The sequence below is a fragment of the Fistularia commersonii genome, chromosome 17 (genome assembly GCF_037954325.1).
Source record: "Fistularia commersonii isolate RoL2024-O1a breed Wild chromosome 17, RoL_Fcom_v1.0, whole genome shotgun sequence".
Classification (NCBI taxonomy): Eukaryota; Metazoa; Chordata; class Actinopteri; order Syngnathiformes; family Fistulariidae; genus Fistularia; species Fistularia commersonii.
Window position 1 is genome coordinate 16388959 of NC_141300.1, and position 22627 is coordinate 16411585.

Genomic DNA, 22627 nt, shown 5'->3' on the forward strand with positions numbered 1-22627 from the left:
TGTCGGCATCGGAGATTCTGCCGATGAGTTCGCCCTCTGCCTGTACTCGTCACGTCCAGGACCTCTCCTCCCGCCTCGCCGGCTCGGGGGAGCACTTCTCTGTAATGCTAGACGCGTCCGCCGCATCTTCATCCCTTATTACTTTATCCCTCCGAAGGGTCCCCGCTGGAAACGAGAGAGGCTGCAATCCCGCAGAAAGGTTTAACTCCTGAGACGTGTCGTCTGGACGCGCACCGGCTAAAGTGTCTCACCGCTCAATAAAAGGAAAATGCTCCGTTGCTTCGCGAGGTCAACAACAACAACGACGCGACGGCCGAGGGAATTAGATTTACGTCAATATTACAGAACAAGGCTTTTAGTGAATGTATGATCAAAATATAAAAAACTGCAACAAAATATCCATTTCATCTCTCAAAGCGATCGGATTTGATTTGATTTGATCGGATTTTTCGCTGGCCCAGACATTTTTCTATGTTTGCGCCGAGGCTAAGCTTGCGTTCACCCTAATGCTAATATTAGCCCGCCGTGCTACGTCTAGTCCAGGGGTCGGCAACCCTTAACACCCAAAGAGCCATTTGGACCCGGTTTCCTCGGAAAAGAAAACACTACAATTACTTTTTGACAAAGGTATCACTGTATATATTGCTTTTTATTACCTTTACACTTTGTATAAACAAGTGTGTAGTGTGTTGCTTCTGAAAGTCACAAAGTATTACATAGAAAATTAAATTTTATTTATGTAATGAGCTCATTTTGAGCTTTGGGCTTTCAGAACGTGTAGCGGAGCCTTGACCTGAATTTTAAAAATAAATCGGGAAAAAAATCACTGTGTCGGTAAACAATAAAAAATAAATATTTGCAAAATATCTTCATGAATATCTATTTTACCTGGTTTATGGGACTTCTGCTCCTGAACTTCTGCGCACAGCATCGGCAAATCGGGACTTTACCGGCTGGCGGGTATACCGGCTTCCGCCAGTGTGACGTTATTTTGAGCGGCGAAAAATAATAAATATTATTTTATTTAATATTTCAAGATCGCAATAATCTTCCAACTTAGAACTAAAAGTTAAAAAAAAAATGAATGAACACAAATGAAATATACTTCAATTAAATATTTAAAATTTATTTTCCCAAAAGCCTCAGAAACAGAATGCTTGCGTAAGAAAGGATAGCATGAAAATGCTGGTCGTTGTTTAGATGAAATGATCTTTGGCCGTTGTTCTGCTCACACCAAAACCTTAAACTCACACATGATTATTGGTTGGTTATTACGCAGTCGATTGCAGCAAGAAGGTCAGCGGTTCAATCCCTATTTCTGTGCCGAGTCTCCATGACCTCGTCTTTCATCCACCTTCTCCGGTTTCCTCCAACAGCTAAATTTCCCAGATCTAAATGAGAGGTTGAACGGTTTTACGTCGCCGTATGACGTGTCAATGAGAGGGGAACGCTTGTGTGTCTCTATATGACGTGAGCAAATGTTGCATGTCTCTATTTAACGCGCAAATGAGGATTGAATAGTTGAATATCTCTATCCGACATCCGAATGAGCGCTTGAATGACGGTTCGGCTCTTTGTGTGGTCCTGCGATCGACCCGGGTTGAATCCCCGTCTCCGTGACTGCGAGCGCAGGATAAGCGCTGAAAATAATGAATGAAACTCAAATGAAGACACGGTAAATTTCCCCCCCGCTCCTAACTCACGTCGGCAGGATCTCGGCGCTCCCGGCCTGCCCACGTTTACATTTTTTTTTTCCCCCCGACGCTCATCCCGTCTGTCCCCGGAGGCAGAAGAGCGATGATTGATCGCCATTTCTATTAGTTTTCAGGAGTCGAATGAATTGTGGGCGGCCGCGTCCATTCCGAGAGCGGGGCGGCGGGTGGGCGGGGTCGGATAAATGATCCCACTTTGACTGACATTTAACACCGTGGTATTATCTAAGTGTCACTCCGGAGCGGCTCGGAGAATGGCGTCTATACCTGCGTGCAGGTGAGCGCTAACATCTTAGCGACTCCTTAGCGACACGTGTTACAGTCACGTATTACAAGCGGTGAATCTGCAGAGAGCAACGGCGGATCAATGCGGGGCCTCAGCTGCGGCGTTTTTCCGGTGGAACGGCGAAGAAATCAATCAAATGATTACGCAGTGAGTTAAAATCAATGGCGTGTTAAATAAATGATGTCAAATTGAAGGCGGAGCGGGGTATTAGCTGTAATCCAATCGGACGCGGTGTTACAGTTGCTGCTGGCGGCGGACTAAACGGATCCTGAGCTGCACCAAACCTTTAAATTACACTCCAGGGGAACATAACAAACAGATAAATAATTCCCGGAGAAAATATTTCAAAATAAAAAGAGCCCGGCGATTCCTAATGAATCCGGAATGAATCATGTCACATTTTTAGTTTTTCTTTTTCGCTTTTTTTTTTTTTCTCTCCCCGCAGCCAGAGGGTGAGAAGCTCTATTTTTAAATCCAAATTACTTTCCGTCAGGATCACACAATATGCCAGATCCAATTCAGCAATTTGTCAGAGGTAAGAAATAAGAAAGGGGGGGAGGATTTATTTACTTATATTAAAATTCATAGCGTTTCAACCGTGGTGACGGGACGAAAATGGAGGTGTGTTTTTTGGACGAACGGGTGTTTTTGTGCAGTCATTAAAAAGAAAAATACATAAAAATGAACAAGTCTGGGAAGACAAAGCCAGTCGCCGTTGCTGTCGTGCTCCGCCATCGATCCGACCAACTCGGCTCTCCGGCTGCGAAACTCTACCGCAGTGCCGCTCGCATATTCATGGGGCCTCAGCTGTACGAAAACAGCCGAAACCCTCCTGCGGAGCCCGGAAACAATCCCGCTCTCGGCGACGCCGACGTCAGTCGCACCGACTTAAACGTGCACCCGTTTTAGCGAAGGGCTCTCTCGAGAGAGAGAGTGAATCCCCAAAGCCGAGCTGAGATCTCGAATAAACTGCAAGTCAAGCTTCGATTTTCATCTACAAACATCGGGATTTCATAAACTCAACTAAATACACAAACTGACTCAACTTGGTAAACAGCCTATCCGCTGACATCGGCCTGTGACGGGAGCCACATGTAGCCGTCAGAAAAATGCAATTCAGTATTCATCACTATTCTTTCCATTCCCGCATAAGTACCGCAGAACGCCACAGGAGGTCTTTTCTACCAGTGGCCATCAAAATATAACTCCTCCCCGTTCTGCGGGAAGGAAATCTCGCATCTCGGACTGATAATAATAATAACACCGATATTATGCTCAGTGTTATCTTCGACACCAACAAATGAGTGATATAATGTTCATTCTCAAGAGCGCGTATCATTTCACGTATCATGTACATATTACTTTTTCATTCTGAAATCATGAGCAATATTTCTTTATTTCTTCTTTACAACTTTAAACATCATGGGCTGAATTATTTTTGCTGTTGTATAAGGTGCAATACGTGCACTATATTTCTCTATGACGCGATATAATGTCTTGTTTTAATACAATGTGCAATATTACTTTTCAATTTTGGAGCCATCTGGCACAATAATTTCCTTTGGGACTAATAAAGTTTTATCTTACCTCATCTTAAATCACGTGTAATTGTTGCAGCACTTTCGTTAGCTTAGCCTCCGTATAGCATGACGTAGTAATGTAACTCGGTTATTGGAATAAATAGGGCGACTGTGCAGACGCAGGTGGAAACCCTGCAAATGTGCAGTTATCATCAAACTCAGGAGTGCAAAGAAAGTAGAACGGGGTTTGGGAAATACAGGATATCGACAGTGATGGCGGCAAACGTACCTGAACACGCCGGCGGAGCTTTTACTTTTCTTTATCAATGACTACAATTTTCAGAGCTGAGAGACAAAATCTACGACGGACAGGTTTTTAACGGAGCACGTGAGTAGTTTGAAAAACTTGAATTCGGGCGGCGCGGAGCGGATCGTCCTCGGAAGGCTCGGCTCAAAAATATAAAATCGATGCGGGGGATCCTGACATGAAACAGCGAGCGCGGCTCACTGATGCAGGCGTCCATTCCTGTTCATTTTAAATATTTGGATTTCACTGTGCGGCGAATGCGGTTCTGTCGCCCGCCCCGGACCCGGGTCAGACCCCGGACCCTCTCGGAGTGCTGCTCCTGGGCTTAGTTCCGCTAGACGCGGGGCGAACACACCAGAGCGCGGTAATTACATTTGGCCGCGGCTCTCACAACAGGATTAGGTGATTTGTGTCCGAGAGGCCTTTATAATTGCGCCTGATTACCGGCGACCACTGCAGTGTGGAGAAAGGTCAGCCGGTCTGCCATTCAAACACCCTTCTGGCCCGTAATCCCTCAACACCCACTGTCTGGTTTGCGCCTCCCCGCCTCCCCTCCGCCCTCCGCCCGCCTACTTATGCACCACGGAGAGCCATCTGAATCATCCCTGCTGAATGTCATTATCCCAAACCTAACAGTTACTCTTTTCTCCTCGCCGTTCTAGTGGCTGCAAACAAAGAGCGTCTGCAGCCGCCGCCGCCGCCGGGGCGCTGCCTCCCGCGTCCCCTTTTCTCGGACCGGGGTTTTTCCTCTCTGTCCGCGGCTGAAAGTATGTGACCTTGTTTGGAGAAAATAGACGCGGCGATGGCGCATTGTGCAAAAAGCAATTACTCCTTTCCTCTTTTTCTTACGTCCGTTTCTCGTTAAGATGCGGGAGAGGCGGGGGGGGGGGGGGGGGGGGGGGGGCGAGTCCACCCCTTTTTGTTTGCCTCTGAAAAGGAGTCTCTTGCACAGACGCTCATTAGCTGTATTATGTGCACTGACGTAGGCGTTTGCTTTCGCAGGACATCCAATGTACATCTACTCTCGCTTGTGAGATTTGCTATTATTCCGATTTCTCTTTCTCCCATGCATCCAACAAGTGAGCGGATTCGCTGCATTTCCTCTAATTTCGACCGAGATCGCTCTCCTCTTGCAGACGAATGCGACAAATGCCGCTTTAATAAGGGTTAACGGAGCCTTACGACGCGTGTGTGTGTGTGTGTGTGTTATTGTTCATTGTCGGCCGTCCTCGGCCGGAGGTACAGGATCATGTGAGTGACCCGGCGTGACTGCTTGTTCTCCGATTTGCTCTGCCGGCTTCCCAAAAAGCCGCGCCCCGCGGACACCCGCCGACTCGTCTAACCTGGCGAGCGTGGGAGGTTTTCTGCGCGGGATTGCGTTCACGCTTGGCACCGGCTGGCCGAATCAAGCTTTATCGGTTGTTACTCTCCCTTCCGTACATCCTCGCGGTGTAAAATTGCGCGTCGCTCTTTCCATATATGGACCATTTTATTTATTTAGGCTCAAACCGCACTCTATCGCCCAAACTGCAACTCCACCTTCATTTCCTGCCAGGCCCCAGCGCGGACTCTCCCTCATCTGACCTCTCACACAGTGAACCCCATGAATGGACAATAGTGCCCTTCAGAGGGGCCCCCACCGCCGGAGCAAAGCCTGCAGCTGGAGCGCATAGCCGGGCTGCCCTGGCCCGAGGGCACGCCAACAGCTGAGGAGGATCACTGAACAGCCGAGGGGATTTTTAGTTTTTTTTTCGCGGGGAAATTGTCTGGGAATCGCAGATGCGAGGGGATGAAAAGCGGCCTCCGTGCCACGCAGGGGGATCAAGAGTTGGAGCTGTTTATTAGTTGTCGAGGAGAAGCGGCCTTTAACAGGTGCTCAGGGGCTCGGCGGTGGATCTGATGCCGGACTGCGTGACCATGCAACCCCGCCGCCGCCGCCGCCGCCGGCTCCCATTAAAAACCCCTGGCTATTTTTCATCAAACGGAGGAAGCGGGAGATTAGAGAGGTTACCGTCCAATCCGCCGGGTTCCTTATCGAACATGATAACAGAATGTGATACTTCGGGATGAGAGAAGGGAATCTGTGGCCGTCCAGACCTCGCTGATCTGGACGGACGGACACTTTATATAAGATAAGATAAGATAAGATAAGAACAACTTTATTAATCCCGAAGGAAATTGTTGTGCCAGAGTTACAGAAAATATAACAGTAATAAATAATAAAAAGAAAAAGGCAGAATTAGAAATAAAAATAAACTATAAACTATAAAGTGTCTCAGTGAAACTATAAAGTGTCTTAGTAACAAGTGAGGTAAGGAGTGCACAATAGTATATTAAAATTAAAAATTGTAGTGTAGCTGTTATGAAATGAAATATTGCACAGTTCTGAATATTGCACATATAATTGGAGGGGACGCCATAAAATAATTCATAATAATTTGCGAGGATTCCAACATGTCACCCTGATCTGAGTTCAAGACCCCGGGGTTGCATCCAATTGAGTTTCCGTGGAAATGCCAAAGTGCGCGACGCTTCGCTGCAGGTGGACGACATCGCGAGCGCTGGATGCGCCTCAAAACAAACCCGTAGCGAACAGAAGGACATTGACTGATGCTGGAAAGAGCGTGTTTGTTTGATTTAAAGAGCGCGTTCCGCCAACGTTCACAAACCCCGAAATCCGGGATTGGATTTGGATTCATGTCGGATTCCTGCCGTGTGATTTGTGGCTGGAAGAAATCAGAGGAGATTTTTTTTTTCGCCTTTTTTTTTTTTTTTTTTTGACAGACCGACCTTTGCGTTCCCTCCGTGTTGAATTATTAACGTCACGGACTCCTACTCGGCCACGTGTTCCTACCGGAACGCGGCGGCGGCGAAGCGATCGATACTCGGAGATGACGCGCCCCATTTAGACCCCCCTCCTCCTCATCCTTACCCCAGAAGAGCCCCTAATTAGATCAAAACATCAGTTAGGACTAAAACACACCGAACACGTCTTATCTCCACAAAACAGAGTGATTTGATAGGTGTTGCCACAGGGCTGAGGCAAGCAAAAAAAAAAAAAAGAAATACACATCTATCTATATTTGGTGTATATAATGACAAAATGTGAAAAAAAAAAAGTTAGTGTGGGAAGTGTTTGGAGAGGATAAGCACGATTTTATTCCTCCTTTGCCATCATCATCACAGGAACTCACCCGCCTCCAAATATTTCCCATCCAAATACTTTATCCCCAGCTTTGGCTTTAGCTTATTAGCATAATGGGGCGTGCCGTCGCTCGATTCCCCCAAATCAAGCCTGGAGTCATGGCTAATTAGCGCCAGGCAGCTAATGGGTTCTGATAAGACGGTCTCGCCATCCAGGGAAAGGGGGGGAGGTTGTTGATTCAGCACTCGGGGGACGGAGAGATCTAGGATTGCCGGTAAACAGGTGGGGACGGTCTGCAAAGCACGAATCAGATCACCTGGTTTGGTTTGAGTCATCACAGGGTGTTGTTTTTTTCAACAATAATAGTAATAATCGCAGATTGGACGTCAGCGATTTCTCATTTTTGGCTGCATCTCGCCCTTACGTTTCTGCTCAGGACTCTGGGAGGCAACGTGGGTGGAGGGGGGGAACAGCAGAGCAGGGAAGTGAAGCGGGGTTGTTAAAATTCATGGCGGAGAAATGAATCAACTGCTGAATACATTAAACTGCATCAACAGTTCCAAGGACGCCGGAGGTCAGGCCGCCGTCTCGCAGTCGATGGGGCTGCGGGGACCCAATTTTACAAGAAAATGCCAGGATTACAGCCGGGATCGCCATATGGTCAAATCCACGCGGGCGGATCTGCGACGGGCTTCCTAGCGGCGGCGGCGGCAGCCACATTTCCGCGGGATCCCCCGACGGCGTGTGTGGGCTCGCGCCCGCAAGCGCACGGCGGCCGCTGACCCGTTTCTTCCTTTCAAAATTGCCAGCCACCCAGCGCCCCGACGCTCCACTTCACTCGGCCGCTCTGACCTTTGGTGGAGAAGAACCGGGGATCACGTACGCCGCAGACAAGAGAGCTTGTCTCCGACATAATCTGTCCCCGGGCTGAGATGGACGTCCAGGGGTTTCATGCGGACGTGTCCCTGCAGCAGCGACTCGCCGGGATGTGTCAGAGCAAGACTGCGAATTACAAAGTTGTTTAATCACGGATTGATACAGACAAGCGTTTCCCCGGAGACCAGACTGCCGTGCATTAACATTGCAGACATGCAACCTCCCAAACGTCGGTCTTTGTCACGGTGTTTGCTTACGGCCGTGCTGTTTCTTTAACATACACACACAAACACACACACACACACACATCACTCACGTCTGTGTGCAGAAACAAAACAAAAAAAAACAAGGGGTGCAAACACAGCAGCAGACAAATTTACCAAAAAAAAAAAAAAAAAAAAACCTACTTTATCTTTTTCCTCCAGAGGCTTCTAACTTTGATACTTTATACACTTTATATTTTATTGCATTTCTTATTCTCCCTCCTTCCTACTATTATCTATTATTGCTATGTTTTACTTGAAACTGGCACAAAAAACTCCCTCTGGATAAATAAAGTTGTTCTTATCTCATCTTATCTTATCTTATCTCATCTTATCTCATCTTATCTTATCTAACCGCCCCCAAAAATATAGAAAATCCGAAATCTCCATTCAATGCTGGGGGAGGGAAGCCGGGCGCTCGGTATTTCGACACAGGCCGGGAGGCTGGGTGTCGACCAGCCCGAGTCACTCCCTGCAGCTGTGCACCTGGAACGGCTCCCATTCCAGCACGCCAGTGAACCCAAACACCTGTTCGCACCTGAGGCCCGGGCCGCCGCCGGACCGCCACCGCCTCGTACGCCTTTGTCTCGGCCGCCGGCCCCCCGCGGGACGCACGGCGAGAGCGTCCGGGACGATCGGTCTTGTTCTAGCAATGTCAGGTATGTGACGGCGACGAGCCGAACGTTACCTGAAACCCGTCGACGTCCGGTTTGATCGGACGTCCGCGGTGTGTCTGTGCGATGTCGACGAGCCAGTCGGGTCGGCTCCTCGTGCAATTTCAAGGTGAAGAGGTGTGCGCGGATTATTTACAGGACCGTCTCAGAAAATTAGAATATTGTGATTAAGTTTTCATGTATATGTATGTATGTATATATATATATATATATGTGTGTGTGTTTGTGTGTAAACATATATATGTATGTACGTATGTATATGTGTATGAATATGTATGTATGTATGTATATATATGTATATATATATGTATACATGGATTAATCTGCACGTTAATCTATCTATATGTATATATGAATGACATAATGTAATGTTGGATATACATATGTGTATATATGTATATATACTGTATGCAAAATATACATACATACATACATACATGTATATGTATGTATATACATATATATATATATGTGTGTGTGTATACATTTATACAGGACTGTCTCAGAAAATTAAGAATATTGTGATAAAGTTCTTTATCTTCTGTGATGCAATTAAAAAAACAAAAATTACTTTTTCATGATATTCTAATATTTTGAGATAGGATTTTTGAGTTTTCTTAAGATGTGAGCCATAATCAGCAATTTTAAAATAATAAGAGGCTTGCAATATTTCAGTTGATTTGTAATGAATCCAGAATGTATGACATTTTTGTTTTTGTAATTGCATGACAGAAGATAAAGAACTTCATCACAATATTCTAATTTTCACGTGGGTTTTGCTGGGTCAGATACTCTTTACTGGCCACTGCTTTTGCGCACGATCAAATCTGTCAATCTAAATAACCTAAATTACCAGGTGTTTCAATGAAAACAACCAAGAAAGCAGGAAGCGGATATTGAAAATGATTCTGGTGCGTTTTGGGCAGAAAAAGTAAAACTAAGAGGGTACGTTTGTATTAATGGGAGATTTCCAGAAAGCATCCTTCACATGCTTGGACGTGAACGCACCCTTATGTCGGCACATTGCGTCCCCTTTAGACTGCGGGATAAGAATCGTCCTGCCACCATTTCCTCCCTACCAGGGAAGAAAACTAGCCTTTAGCCGACTCCAGACTCACTTTGGCCAAAATGTTGACGTTCCTCTGCGAGCCCTGGAAGCCGCTCTGTGGCCCTGAAGACCTCCGACCTCTTCGTCGGTCTAATTCTGCCATGATAATTTTTAAAAATTGTGCTCCGCAGTCCGCGAGAAGTACCTGGTAACGGGCGTGATTTATGAGTTCCACCAATCACCAAACGCCTGCCTCATATGAGTTCCTTTGGAAGCGTAAAAAGAACAAGCCTCGGGGTAGAAGCTAAAATGGTTCAAGGATCATAGAGTCCCTGGTTCCGATGCACAAGGAAATGGCGTTCCAGAAAAGGTTCTAGAAACTGCAAAAAGTCCCCACAGTGGGAAAGGAGCTAATGTTTTTGCCAACGGCATATTCGACCGTAGACTCGAAAACCCGGTCGCGCTCATCTCACTGTATCGCAAAACAAACAAATTATAAGCAGCACACCCTGCAAAAAAAAAAAAAAAGTATACGTGCCAGTCATCGGGGCGAGTCGCCCGATTGGTTTTTGATTGACAGGAACACGTCGTTGCCAATGTGAGCAAACATCTCAGCACCTGCTATCACAAATATGTGACCTCACCATTTTCCAATACTGAACTCGCAAATAGAGACCTGCCTCCTGCGAGACACAACCCGCGCCATTAATAATCCTGAAATGACTGTAAAACAAACAGCTGTAAAAATAAAAAAATATCACATGTATTTCACTTGATCATCTTTGAAGGAGCAGGGTTTTACCGTTAGCTTTCTTCAATCACCTGTCAGCGTCTTGCAACGGTTATAAAAGCAGGACGGCCTCTACAAACAAAACCTGGGAGGTCCGGACGCTCCCAGCGAGGCGGGATTCTTCACGGCCTCCCCGCCTGCTGACAGGTGAGCGACGCTCCGACCATTTGTCGCAATATCGCCACCGCTTTGCATCGGACGCAGAAGAAAGTCTGCGGACACGCACCGAGGAGAAAACATCAGGCGAAAAATATCGGACAATCTTCTAGAATCCTTAAAATGGTCCTGAATGACGCGGCCGTGCGTTCAGTTACAGTCCAGACGCAGCTTGAGCTGTAATATAATTACTGGACAGAGTTGCCACACATAGACACATACAACGATTCACTCTTTCATTCACATACATGCATGTTTTTGAAAAACAAAATAGATAAAAAAATACATTAAAAAAAAAATATATATGTGTATTTTTTTATCTATATCTATTTTTATCTATTTTGTTTTTCAAAAACAGCTAGCTAGATAGATAGATAGATAGATAGATAGATAGATAGATAGATAGATAGATAGATAGATAGATAGATAGATAGATAGATAGATTTTTTAAATAAAAATATAAATGTATATGTATATTTTTTTTATTTATTTTAAAATCTATTTTAATTTTTTTTTTTAATTGAAAAAATACATATATATTTTTTCAATTAGTTTTTTTTTCTATTAATTATTATTATTGCGCTGGTGTGACAAAAGAATTTCCCTAATGGGGATTAATAAAGTATTATTATCTTATCTTATATACACACACACACACACACACACACACACACATTCACAGTGTTTGAGAATTTCACATGAGTTTGAGTTCGTGAGCAAAGCAGAAGAAAACTTTGTTTTCATGCGATAGTTGTGCGCTATATTGGATAGCGCTGCTCCACTTTCTTTCATTCGTGTTGTTTTTTGGACACTTTTTTCCCATCGATATGGATTTTTTTGCACTTGTTTTTTTTTTAGTTTTTTATTTTTATTTTATTTTCTAAGACCCTGATTTTACCACTGTGTTAGCATAGATGAGTGACATCGGTACTTATGTCTAGTATGCAGATTCCTACTTACATAGGAACGGATTTACGACATAAGTTGGGGATCCCCTTGTATATTTATTGAAAATTTTAAATGGTGCATTGATTTGAGGCAATTTTATTCAATTTTGTTCAAAAACCTCCTCTGATGGCGAGCCAATAGAGCCTCATGTCCAAACATATTTGGACATATTTGCTACGAAGCACAGCTGTGAAATGTGACATGTGAAACAAGACATGATTAGAGATATTTCCATGACATAAATACAGGATAGGGTTTTATACTAGCAAGCGTTAACAAACATTATCTAACAGCGTAGTTTGAAGCAGGTTCAAGGAAGACCCTTAAAACTGTCCGTCAGTGCAAACTGGGAGGGCGAATGGTCGAATATCTTTCCGTGCGGCGCTGCGATTGACGATCTGACACGTCCAGGTTAAGTTTTAACGCATCAACAACGAACTCTCTAAAAGAAACCAAACACTGCCGAGTGAAATAACTGTAACTATCATTATCACCATGGAATTTTCTGAGTTTTTGGTGTTAAAACAACAAAGAAACGTCTCGAAAAAGATCCCCGTTGTCGATCCGAACGTCCGCCATCACCCTCCCCGCCTCCCGGAGGTCCCACTGAGACGGATCCACCTTTCGCTCTCCTTCCTCTCAAAACAATTAAGTTTCTCTATTTGTAAGCGGCCGCTGCCAGGTATTAGCCAAAGCCGTCACTGGTGAGCGCCCAGTTGGAGGACCGAGAGGACGGAGAGGACGGAGAGGACCGCCCGTGGGGTTTATTTTCAGCTCAGTGTTCTCGGGAGCCTGTTGCCAAGCGCTGCCATGTGCGCTGAAATCATTAGCAGCTCTCTGGCACATCACCCCGGGGACGCTAAATACTTTAATTCTCTATGGTTGCCTCTGAATTGATTAACTCGCTGTCCAAAAGTACCTCTGTTTTTTTCCGTGTATAAAAAGGCCTCCAGTGTCTGGTTACAGAGCCCGGCGCTATCCTTTTTTTGTTTTTTTCCAACCCCGAAAACGTCTTATCTGTGATCGTTTTAATCATTTTCCGGTGGCGTATGGACCCGCCGCCGAACATTTGGCTGAGCGGACCATCTAGTCGCAACAGACCTGGTTTCCCGGTTGATTCTGCCAAAAAAAAAAAAAAATTTAATTGAGTTTATTATCCGTGTCAGGATCAGCTGGTGCGTCAGCCTCGTCGACGATGCCGGTAATAAAAAGGAGATGAGTATTAATGAGGGGAAAAATGTGCAGCACATACAAGATTAAACAAGTCTGGTGAGTCAGGGCGCAATAAATCAAGGAACAGAAACACTATTGACTGAAGACGGTTACAACAGAACGCAGAAATTCGGATTTTGCGGAAGTCTCCCACGAGTGTCTGCTCTGCACCAGCACCCAGAATCGCAACTTTAATCGCTCTGCAATTCAACACTAGATTATTTGAGCGTGTTTGGAGCAGATGTACCGGCGACGACCTAACCTGATTATTACAAATTAACCGTATTGCTAACTCGTGACGTCTAAATGTGGGATTTTATCGCAACCAGACAAGCTGGAAAAATAAAATGCTAGTGTCGTGTTCTGGGATTCTTCGTCTGCGACCCTAAGATATTAACTTCACTTTCAGCTCGCTGTTTTTATCCTGCGACTTTGGGAAATTATAAATTTAATTGAATAAAAATCTCCATTCATCCACTGGTTTCTATCTTTATCCTGCACTTGAGGTGAATCCAGATGCCGCTGCGGCAGATCATTCCGGTATGTTGAACGATTTCTTGCTTCCAAAAAAAAAAAAAACGGTTTCGATAACGGTCTCATCCAATGTTCTTTGCCAGTCGTCCGTCATCGGGGCGACCCGACGCTTTTGATGACAATAGCTTCTCACACCGGCGGGTGTGTCTGTCCTTCTCTTCCAAGATAAGATAAAGGGTTGCCCTGTCTGACCTTATTTGTATGACAACGGGGAAACAATGGCGTGAGCCGATCGCTGTCAAACAGCATGAATAAGGTGAAAAATATTGAACAAACGTAGAAGACAATAGCCCCTTTCTCCCTGTAGGACCTTTCTGCAGATCCTAGAGGATCCATAGGAACGCATGTAACGGAGCAGCTTGGCGAGCGGTTCAGCTAATGGCTTTCTGACCGCCGAGCGCCATTTTCACTGCTCAGCTGATTTCTTCTGACTTGCAACGAAGTGGACGGACCCGGCGAAGAGGTCGGGGTTCTTCTGGCTTGCTGCTCCACAGAGGGGTTTCCATGGTTCGCAGCGGAACGTCAACATTTTCTCCTCAATAAGTACGGGGTTCGCTAATGGCGGGGTTTTTCCACAAGGCGAAGCGCCGCAGGGAGACAATAAAAACACTTAAATGAATGCGGCGACAATTTTCGCTCTCCATGTTGTTCGTGTCGTCTTCCTCTTCTTCGGGGTGATTTGTTTTTGAGTGCACGGTTTAAGGTGCACGTGGCACCGGTCCCTACCGTGCTCCATCACCGCCTGTGAGAATGCAAAACCGAAAAGTTCCCCTGGAGAACGGGAGTTCCTGGAACAAAATTCGATCCGGATAATTCTCCGAATTGCGTTCTTGGTAGTTTGCCGTCCGAAAGCAGCTTATGTCGTTCCATTGATGTGGAATATCTGGAATATTGTGCATTATTTATATTAATAATCCCATCGGTCCATTCCGGTGTTGCAATGTGTTCTGCTGAAAGTGAAACTCCAGCCAGCGCGCACACATTAATATAAAAGCCATTGTTTTCAAATCCGGAATCGACTTTTCGTTCAAATCCGCCGACCCTTAGATCGAGATGCGTCATGAAAATACTTGCACGCGTGCACGTCAAGACAAAAAAACGGCATCGACAATCTGGAGATCCTTTAAATGCACGAGAAGAAAACCACAACGTTGGAAAGGAGGGGAGTTGGGGGGGACCGGGAGGACGCGGAAGACCCTGACCTCCCGAGACCGTGGACCCATTGAACCCAGATTCCCCAAACCTTTTTATATAAAGAGCATTTCTACTGTGACCGCCGTGCAAAACTCACCGCAAACACTATTATTACCCGGTAAACTAATTCAGCGAGCGAGAAGCAGCTCAGACCCTCGGCGTTCTGCCTCCCATGTGTTCGGACTCACGGACGTGAAACATCGCGCTTTGCGTTTTCTCTCCCCGTCACACACCGCCGCACGCAGACGAAACCGAAATGTCACGTATCCGTCAGCGAAGGATGTAAATCCAGTGGGAATTCTAGGGCTTCGCCCCCCCCCCCCCTTGAATATCCATCTCCGATTCAACATCTGCTCTGCAGCCTTGTCAGCTGGAACATTGGATAATCTTTAATTCTGCAAAATGTGGCGCGAGTCATGTATAATGCTGGCAACAAGTCAGGGAGTTTAAGAAATTTGCACATCCGAGGATCCCTGCCAGGTCGCTAGTGACTCCTACATCTGGTCGAGCCCGTAAACCCAAACTGAATTTACCAGGTGGAGTTCAACGAATTTATTTTTTAGCTATTAGCCCGTCGTTTGTTCGGATGCCGTCGTTTTAAAAACCCTTATCTATCCCGTCTCCCCCATCCCGTCGCGCGGATCGGCCCCGTGTTTTCCCGATGCTTATCGGGTGTGACGGCACTTCGCCGTGACAATCTTCATGCTTACGACGTCTTAATCGTAATCTACCACAGACCGAAAAAAAAAAAAAAAAAGGATAAAAGGGAAACTATCTTTCAAAAAAAAAGATAGGAAAGAATGACATGTCATTCATCCACCCCTGGTGAATGGCGTGATTAAGATCTCCAAGCGGCGGTGCAGTTTTGGCTCTTTCAGGCAGGACTTATGTTGTTATTCCTTTGCTCGGCTGGGACGGCGGAGCAGGGCTTGTCGTAAACACCCAAAGAGGGCTTTCACTGTCCGCCCGCATAGGTGAGAAATAGCGCCGCTCCCCAGTCGGCGCACCTCCGCCGCGGCGTGCCGGCGGCCATCTTTTCAGCGAGTTCGGGGGGTCACTGTTTTCCCACCGGGGGGGAAAAGCCTCTCTGAGGCTCCTACTATGGACGCATTATAGCTTTTGAATGAGAATCGAAGCTTTCAGCGCGCATTCCACTGGGTTTTCTGTTCTTACGGGCTGAAAAAGAAATCAGCATCTCTATAAAACACCCTTCTCGGCAAACCCTCCCACCCGCCTTACCCTCTTTGCTCCGTCTATTTGGGCTCCCCCCCCCCCCCCCCCCCCTCGCTGCCATTCTCTGAACTCGGGAATCCATAGGAGGTTTATTTGAGATGCAAGCGCCAGTGTGAGAACACTGGGCTTGGGAAAAAATCTTTTCCTTCGGCCCTGAATGGGGGCATTTCAAAAAACCGGACGCTTTTTTTTTTTTTTTTTTTTTTTTTCTCTTAGTTTTTCGGGGTTGGCGGGGGAGGACTCTTTCAGCGACTGGCCCCGTCCTCGGAATAGTGGAACAAAACACTGCCGCTATTCAAGAACAATAAAGCTTCATTACTTGCTAATTTGATTGAGTGTCATTCCCGTTTCCGTTTTTGTCATATCGGGAAGAGAAAGGGAACGGCCCCGCGTAGCGAATACGCTAAATGGCTGGCAGTGTCTGAGGATCAGATGCTTCTTCTGCAACGGGGCCTCTGCTTAGCTACAAGAATCGGGTAATGAAAGGAAAAGTCGGCGGCGCGGTGACACCCAGCCGCTCCATTCAGCTCCGCTCCCATTTAAACTTTCACAAGACATCAAACCAAATCGCAGCCGGGGTTTTAATAGGAAGAGGCGGAGGGAAGTAGAAGTCGCTTCAAAGTTTAAAAGTCCAGTTCAACTGTCAGGATTGTGAATGGAGCGTCGCACCGGAGGAGGGGTTTGGCTGTCGTTACCAAAACTTGATTGATCAAGATGTTTTTTTTTTCCCGCCGTGACGATGCCGGATGCATTTCGGCGCCTCCCCCGCGAAACCTTACATGCCTCCCGCATATGATCTGCAAATCTTTCTTTCCTGAGCATCTGGACACTTTTAGCTTACGCTTCATATTTGCCACTCTAAAAAAAAACTACACGCCAGTTTGTGAAAGTACTGTATTTTCTGCAGAGATCCCGAGTTTATAAGAATAAGAATAAGGATAAGAATAACTTTTTTTTTTATCCCGAAGGAAATTGTTGTGCCAGAGTTACAAGAAAAATATGACAGTAATAAATAATAGCAGAAAATTGTATAAACAGTAAAAAAAAAGAGAGAAAGGGAGGATAAGAAAATACGAATAAACTATAAAGTGTCTTAAGTAACAAGTGAAAAATATAAAGTGTCCTAAGCAACAAGTGGAGAATATAAAGTTTCTTAAGTAACAAGTGAATGATAAGAGTATGAAAAAATATTGTACATGTAGCTGTTATGAAACATTGCAGTTGTGAAAATATATACAGATAAATGATTACAATTTACAGTAAGTGGGTGAGATTTTTTTTTTTTTTTTTTTTTAAGGTTTTAAGATTTTAAGATTCCCTGCGGCTGAAGGAAGAGGAATTTAAAAAGAAGAAAAGAATAAGAGAATAATTCTTTTAAGAGAAGTGGGTCGAAGGACGATGTTTTGCAAAGGAATATCTGGTGCAGTCTAATGAGGTGAACCCGATAACAGCCACAAAAAAAAATAAAATAAAATAATAAATCGACTGACGCTCAGATTTAGCCAGCCTTCCGCGGCCGGCTGGCTCTGAATTCACGATGAGTCGCTATCATTTATTATATATATGGCGCCCAAATCTAAAGCCCAATGAAACATACTCATTCCAAGCCACTCGAACAATTTGAAAACAATCCGACGCCTCCTCGTATTTGATTTCCTATCCTATCGCCGAAGCGGCTTCTTGTGCGGCATTTGACGCCGCTGATCACGACATATGAATTCACTGGGCGCAGGAGAGCAGGTCTCTCTCAGCTCTTGGTTTAATCTTGTTCTCAGCATCGATAATAGATCAAAATGTCAGCCTACGGTATCGAGTGTCTGGAAACAAAGATTATCCTGTGGTGTGCCCCAAGGAGGCCGACTAGATCCTCTCCCAAATCGCTTTGATAAGATAATGTCATCGGCAAACGTATGAATTCTTTCAAGGGTTAATCGGGCGATTCCCGTCAACAAGCCCAGACAACCTTCCATCCGTTTGACCCGACCTTTTCACAACATGACTGACAGCGTTTTAAGGGCGCATGAGGACAAGTTCGAGATATGAAATCAAAACGAGGGATCCTTTGTCGGTAAACACGGGAACGCGGCTCACGTAACGGAATCGGAATTCGGAGGGTGATACGATGATATGATTTTGAGTTTTTATTAATAAGATGACCCTGGCGGTTTTCTTTCCTCCTTCCAAGAAATGTTGCAACAGTACAAGTCGTTCTCACACGCCGAGTTGCGTCGCTGAAATCGTCGCAACGCTCTGCTTACCGGCCTCCGGAAAAACATCAGAGAACCAGACGTTCGTACCAAAATAAAAAAACACAGACGTACTTTTAGCTAAAAGCTCATCGTTCCCCTTCAGCCCGACTCGACTGGTTTCCCGGTACTTTGAGGTTTTAGCTTCTTTTATCACCTGGGAAGCTGCTAATGGGGTAAAATATTCTTAGATTTCTGCCTTTTTTTTTTTTTAATTTTCATCAAACTGAAGTCCTCCATCGAGTTTACAGTCAACAAGATGCTTTTTAAACACTGTGATCCAACAACGCGTTCAAGAAATGATAAATTCAATGAGTCGTCGCCAGAATCCACCTTTTATTTGTCTATTTAACACCGCTAACCGAAGCTAATTCCTCGTCATTGAAAAATGACTTGCCGACTAAAGCAATTCTGATTCTGATGAAACCATTTTTATCCCGTCCATATATTTTCTAACACTGTTATTTATTATTGCACACTCATATCCAGTATCTAATTTTCTTGTTTCACTGTGTTTCTCACAATCTTTTCTTCTATTTTGTGATTGTTTTTATTCTTTCTTCTACTTTGTACCGTTCAATCCTGTTTTTTGTTAGACGCCGCTGTTGTAACATCACTAATTCTAAATAAAGGAGATTTCACCTTGTTGTGGTTGTTTTTGCTGTTGCTATTAATAAAACCGTTGTCAGCTGCCCGACGGGTGTTTTTTTTTTTTTTTTTTCTTAACACACACACTTATATCCAATGAGCCTTTGGTTCCAGGGTGGATCGGATCAATGTGTGTACCAGATGTTGTGACACTGGGTCTGGTACGGGAACGAACCTCCCCGGGCAATAAGGAGACGTCGACGCCGATCCGAATTGTGCAGAAACCTCGCAAACTTGACGTCTCATTCTGTGGTCGGAGCTCCAACGCGCCGAGATAATGTCCGTTAAGCTCCGTCGCAAAGTACGCGAAATGACTTAAGTCCTGCAAAAATCCGCAAATTACAGTTCGCAGACCTCCGAGACACCTCTGCGGGTGGGGAGCGCCGCGCACGTGACGCGACGTCACCGACCGCGGCCCCCCGAATGCGACGGAGGTTATTTTCCGAAACGATTCGTTTCCTCGCACGTTAACTTGTTTTTGGCATCAAAAGAAAACACCGAGCCGTGGAAATAAAGAGCTTTTTGGGAGGTCCGTCGCTTTAATTAACAGCGAGGTTGAGCTCGACAGCTGCGACGGCGGCGGGGGAAGCCAATCACAGGTGCTGCGAGCGGCGCAGGGGAGGAATTCGGGGAGTGTCTGACAGGAAAGGCCATGTGCAGAAATAAGATGACAGGTGGTTGGTCTGATCCGACACCGGGCTGCCAAAATGAGTTTGCCTCTGGGAGCGCCGGGGAAACGCGACGGCACAAATGAAAAATGGCAGCGTTGGAGCGCGTTGACGGTCCGCGGCGTCTCATCCCAAGGTCAGGACTGCAAAACAACCCAAAACAATCAATATCTGGTCGTCGTGGTTTATTTGTCGGTCTTTACGTCGTCTCGTCCGGGTGTTTTTTTTTCCACGCGAATGAGGGTATTTCTCTTTCTGACAACCACGTCCGATGCCCGCATACATGTCCTGCACCGACGGCGATGTCCGCGGATTGAAATGAATCTGGCGTCCCCGACAAAAAGATGCTCCTGAGCATCTTCACATTTTTACAACCACTTTTTCCAAACCCCTCCCTCGCTGGTGAGACATGCAAAGGCGTATTTTCGCAGGTGTCCCGGAGCGTTGATCCATCAAACCCTGAAATGTTTCTCTGAGTAAACAGCCAAACGCCGACTCACAGCCTTCATCGGGTCCATATTTCCTGTAAAAGGTAGCCGTGTGTGTGTGTGTGTGTGTGAGTTTCCACGGCGGTGCTTCGACGAGAAGCCATGCATGCCAGGGCCTGTTTCCTTAAGCTCGCGGTTCTGACACACAGAGCAGCGCTGCTCATCCAGGCTTTGTGCTGAGGATTAGGGGAGCAGATACGTCGCAGCCACGGAGAAACACAACATTCCCGGCCCTGTTTTCCCACATCCTGTGCGGCTTCGCGCTGGAAAAGGTCGAGGCGTGACGGCGGGACGAGGGGTCGTCGGTTTTTCGCGCAACGCCGCGAAAACCGTCGCCCGATCGCCGGCGACGGCTCAAGCGACGGATTCTAAGTCGCAAGTTGCCGGGAGGGAAAATGGTTAAAGTGATAATCCGCGGCGCTATTAGCAAACAAAGTAGACTGTCGGAAAATAATTTAACCAGGCTGACAAGTTAATGGTTTTATCAGTGGGCTCGCGGCACGGCACAAAGGAAGTCCAGCGGGTTCCGACTGTTCCCCGACCAAAAGAACAGCACGAGCCATCAAGTCCAATCAGTGCTGCTCGCTTATGTCCGGCCCGGCGGCTCAGCGAGCAGCGGGGGAGGATTAATGACCCCTGCGGCAGGTTACACCACCGAGCGGCCGCACACACACACACACACACACACACACCACGAAGGATTCCATCACTTTGCTACGTCTCCTGAAATGCACCGGGTTTGCAAAAGTATTCTTTCTCCACTAGATGGTTCGCCATCCTCCTGAACCTGAGGCAAGTTCTGCTGGATCCTGCAGAAATCTCTACCAGAGAAAAAGAAGGGGGGGGGGGGGAAACAAAAAAAAAAAAAAAAAAGTCGAAAGCTTGGCATGAAAGCGCCGATTAGGCAAGAAGAAAAGACGATGCTGTCACTGCACGCACGGCTGTCAATAAAATAGATGATTTTTTTAATCTCCCTGCCAAATAAACCTTTCTCCCAGACTTATTTGCTTTGCTCTCGGCAGCGTTGATAAAAGCAGGAATCCGGCTGCACGGGTGTCAGCGGCACTTTCCACCGGCGTGAGGCTTGTCCGTGCCCATCTCTGGATCCCCCGCTTCCCCTTTCAGGCGCCCTTCATGCCTTCTGTATCTGTTTAAGTCTCCTCTGCCCAGGTTTATTTGAGCTGTCTGCCGGCGAGGAGCCGAGCGGACGCCTTAGAAAGATTTCTTCTTGTTTTTTTTTCTTTTTTTTTATCCCCCACCCTCACCCTCCATTGTGTTAAAACTACAGCGGCTGACAGTGGGGTTTGTGAAGCCGGGGCTTCGCTTCTTTGTCAGCCTGCCGCATTGTGTCACGGGGACGCAGGTGCAAAAAGAAGGACTTTGGGAGTGAATAGAAAATATCGCTGTGAACGCATGTGTGTGTGTGTGTGTGTGTTGGTCGGCATGTTTGGGGGAAGCGAAAAAAACAAAGAGAGATTAAGGTTAGAAGCATGTCGGGTTCAGAAGTGAGGCCTCGGGGTTGACGCCGGTTCTTTTTGGAACGAGCGGCGGTCACGCGTGGGGAATTTTCCAGCGATGCACGACGGCGTCCGGAGAGACGGCGACAGGAAATCCCGTAACCTCCGTTCTCGAAGCGCTTCTCTTCTCAGGCGGATCTGATCGAACTCGTCTGACGATGTTGAAATGTTGATTTCTCCACATTTTCTCTGAAATCTAACAAAAAAAAAAAGAGATGTCGTTTTCCTGCTTTCCGAGCGGAGACCTCATTTCCAGCATCGGAAAATGAATTTTAATAAATCCTGCATTGTGTTTTGTTTGATCCGCTTTTTTTTTTTTTTTTTTAGGGTGTGGTACCTTTCTCCAAAAGGGCTAGAATTAGGTCTTAGCTGACAGACGCTGTGTGTTCGACCGCTGATACCTTGGAATTCGCGGCAAAGATACAGCTGGGATCACAAGCGCGGATCACCTTACCGCGAAAGAGAGACTGATAGCAGCTGGAAAGCAAACCAACATGTGTTAGCCATCTGGAAAACTCGCCCGAAAACAGTATGCATCCCCTGCTCCGAGACAAAGGAGTCATTTTACTTTCGGAAAAGTGGCGTTGCCCCCTTGTTTTTCCCCACCGCCGACGAGTAAGAAGTGCGGCGTGAATGTTATAAACTCGTTTTGGTCGAGACAGAACTGATATCAGACGGTTGGGAAACACTCCGTAAGGTTTGGGTTTGTCGCTGCCGGGTGGGAGATGAAATGCGATCCCCGGAGCCAGGATTAACAATCTTGAGAATCCGAAGTGAAAGCAGAACGGCGAGCGAACCAGCACGAGGCCGGCGAGCAGGTATTTCAGCTGGCGTGTCTGAGCGGCGTGCGGCGGCGACGCTATTGATCCGCATAAAGAAAAGGAAGATGGTAAAGACAGAAGTTTCTAACTCCGCTTAATTAAGACGCATTGCCAAACAGCTGATTGGACGGGCTCAAGGCGCCGGGTAACTCCATCCACATCGCCGGACCGTTTTAGCCTTGCAGAGACGCCACGAACGCCGCCGTTTTAACATGCGGCGAGCACATGGCGAGTAACTGCCGGGCAGCTCATGCATCGCCACCTTTTCGGGCGCGAATCTCACAGCCTTCCTTTACAAGCAAATAAACATCATCATCTCTTGTGCTGTTTTCACCCGAGGA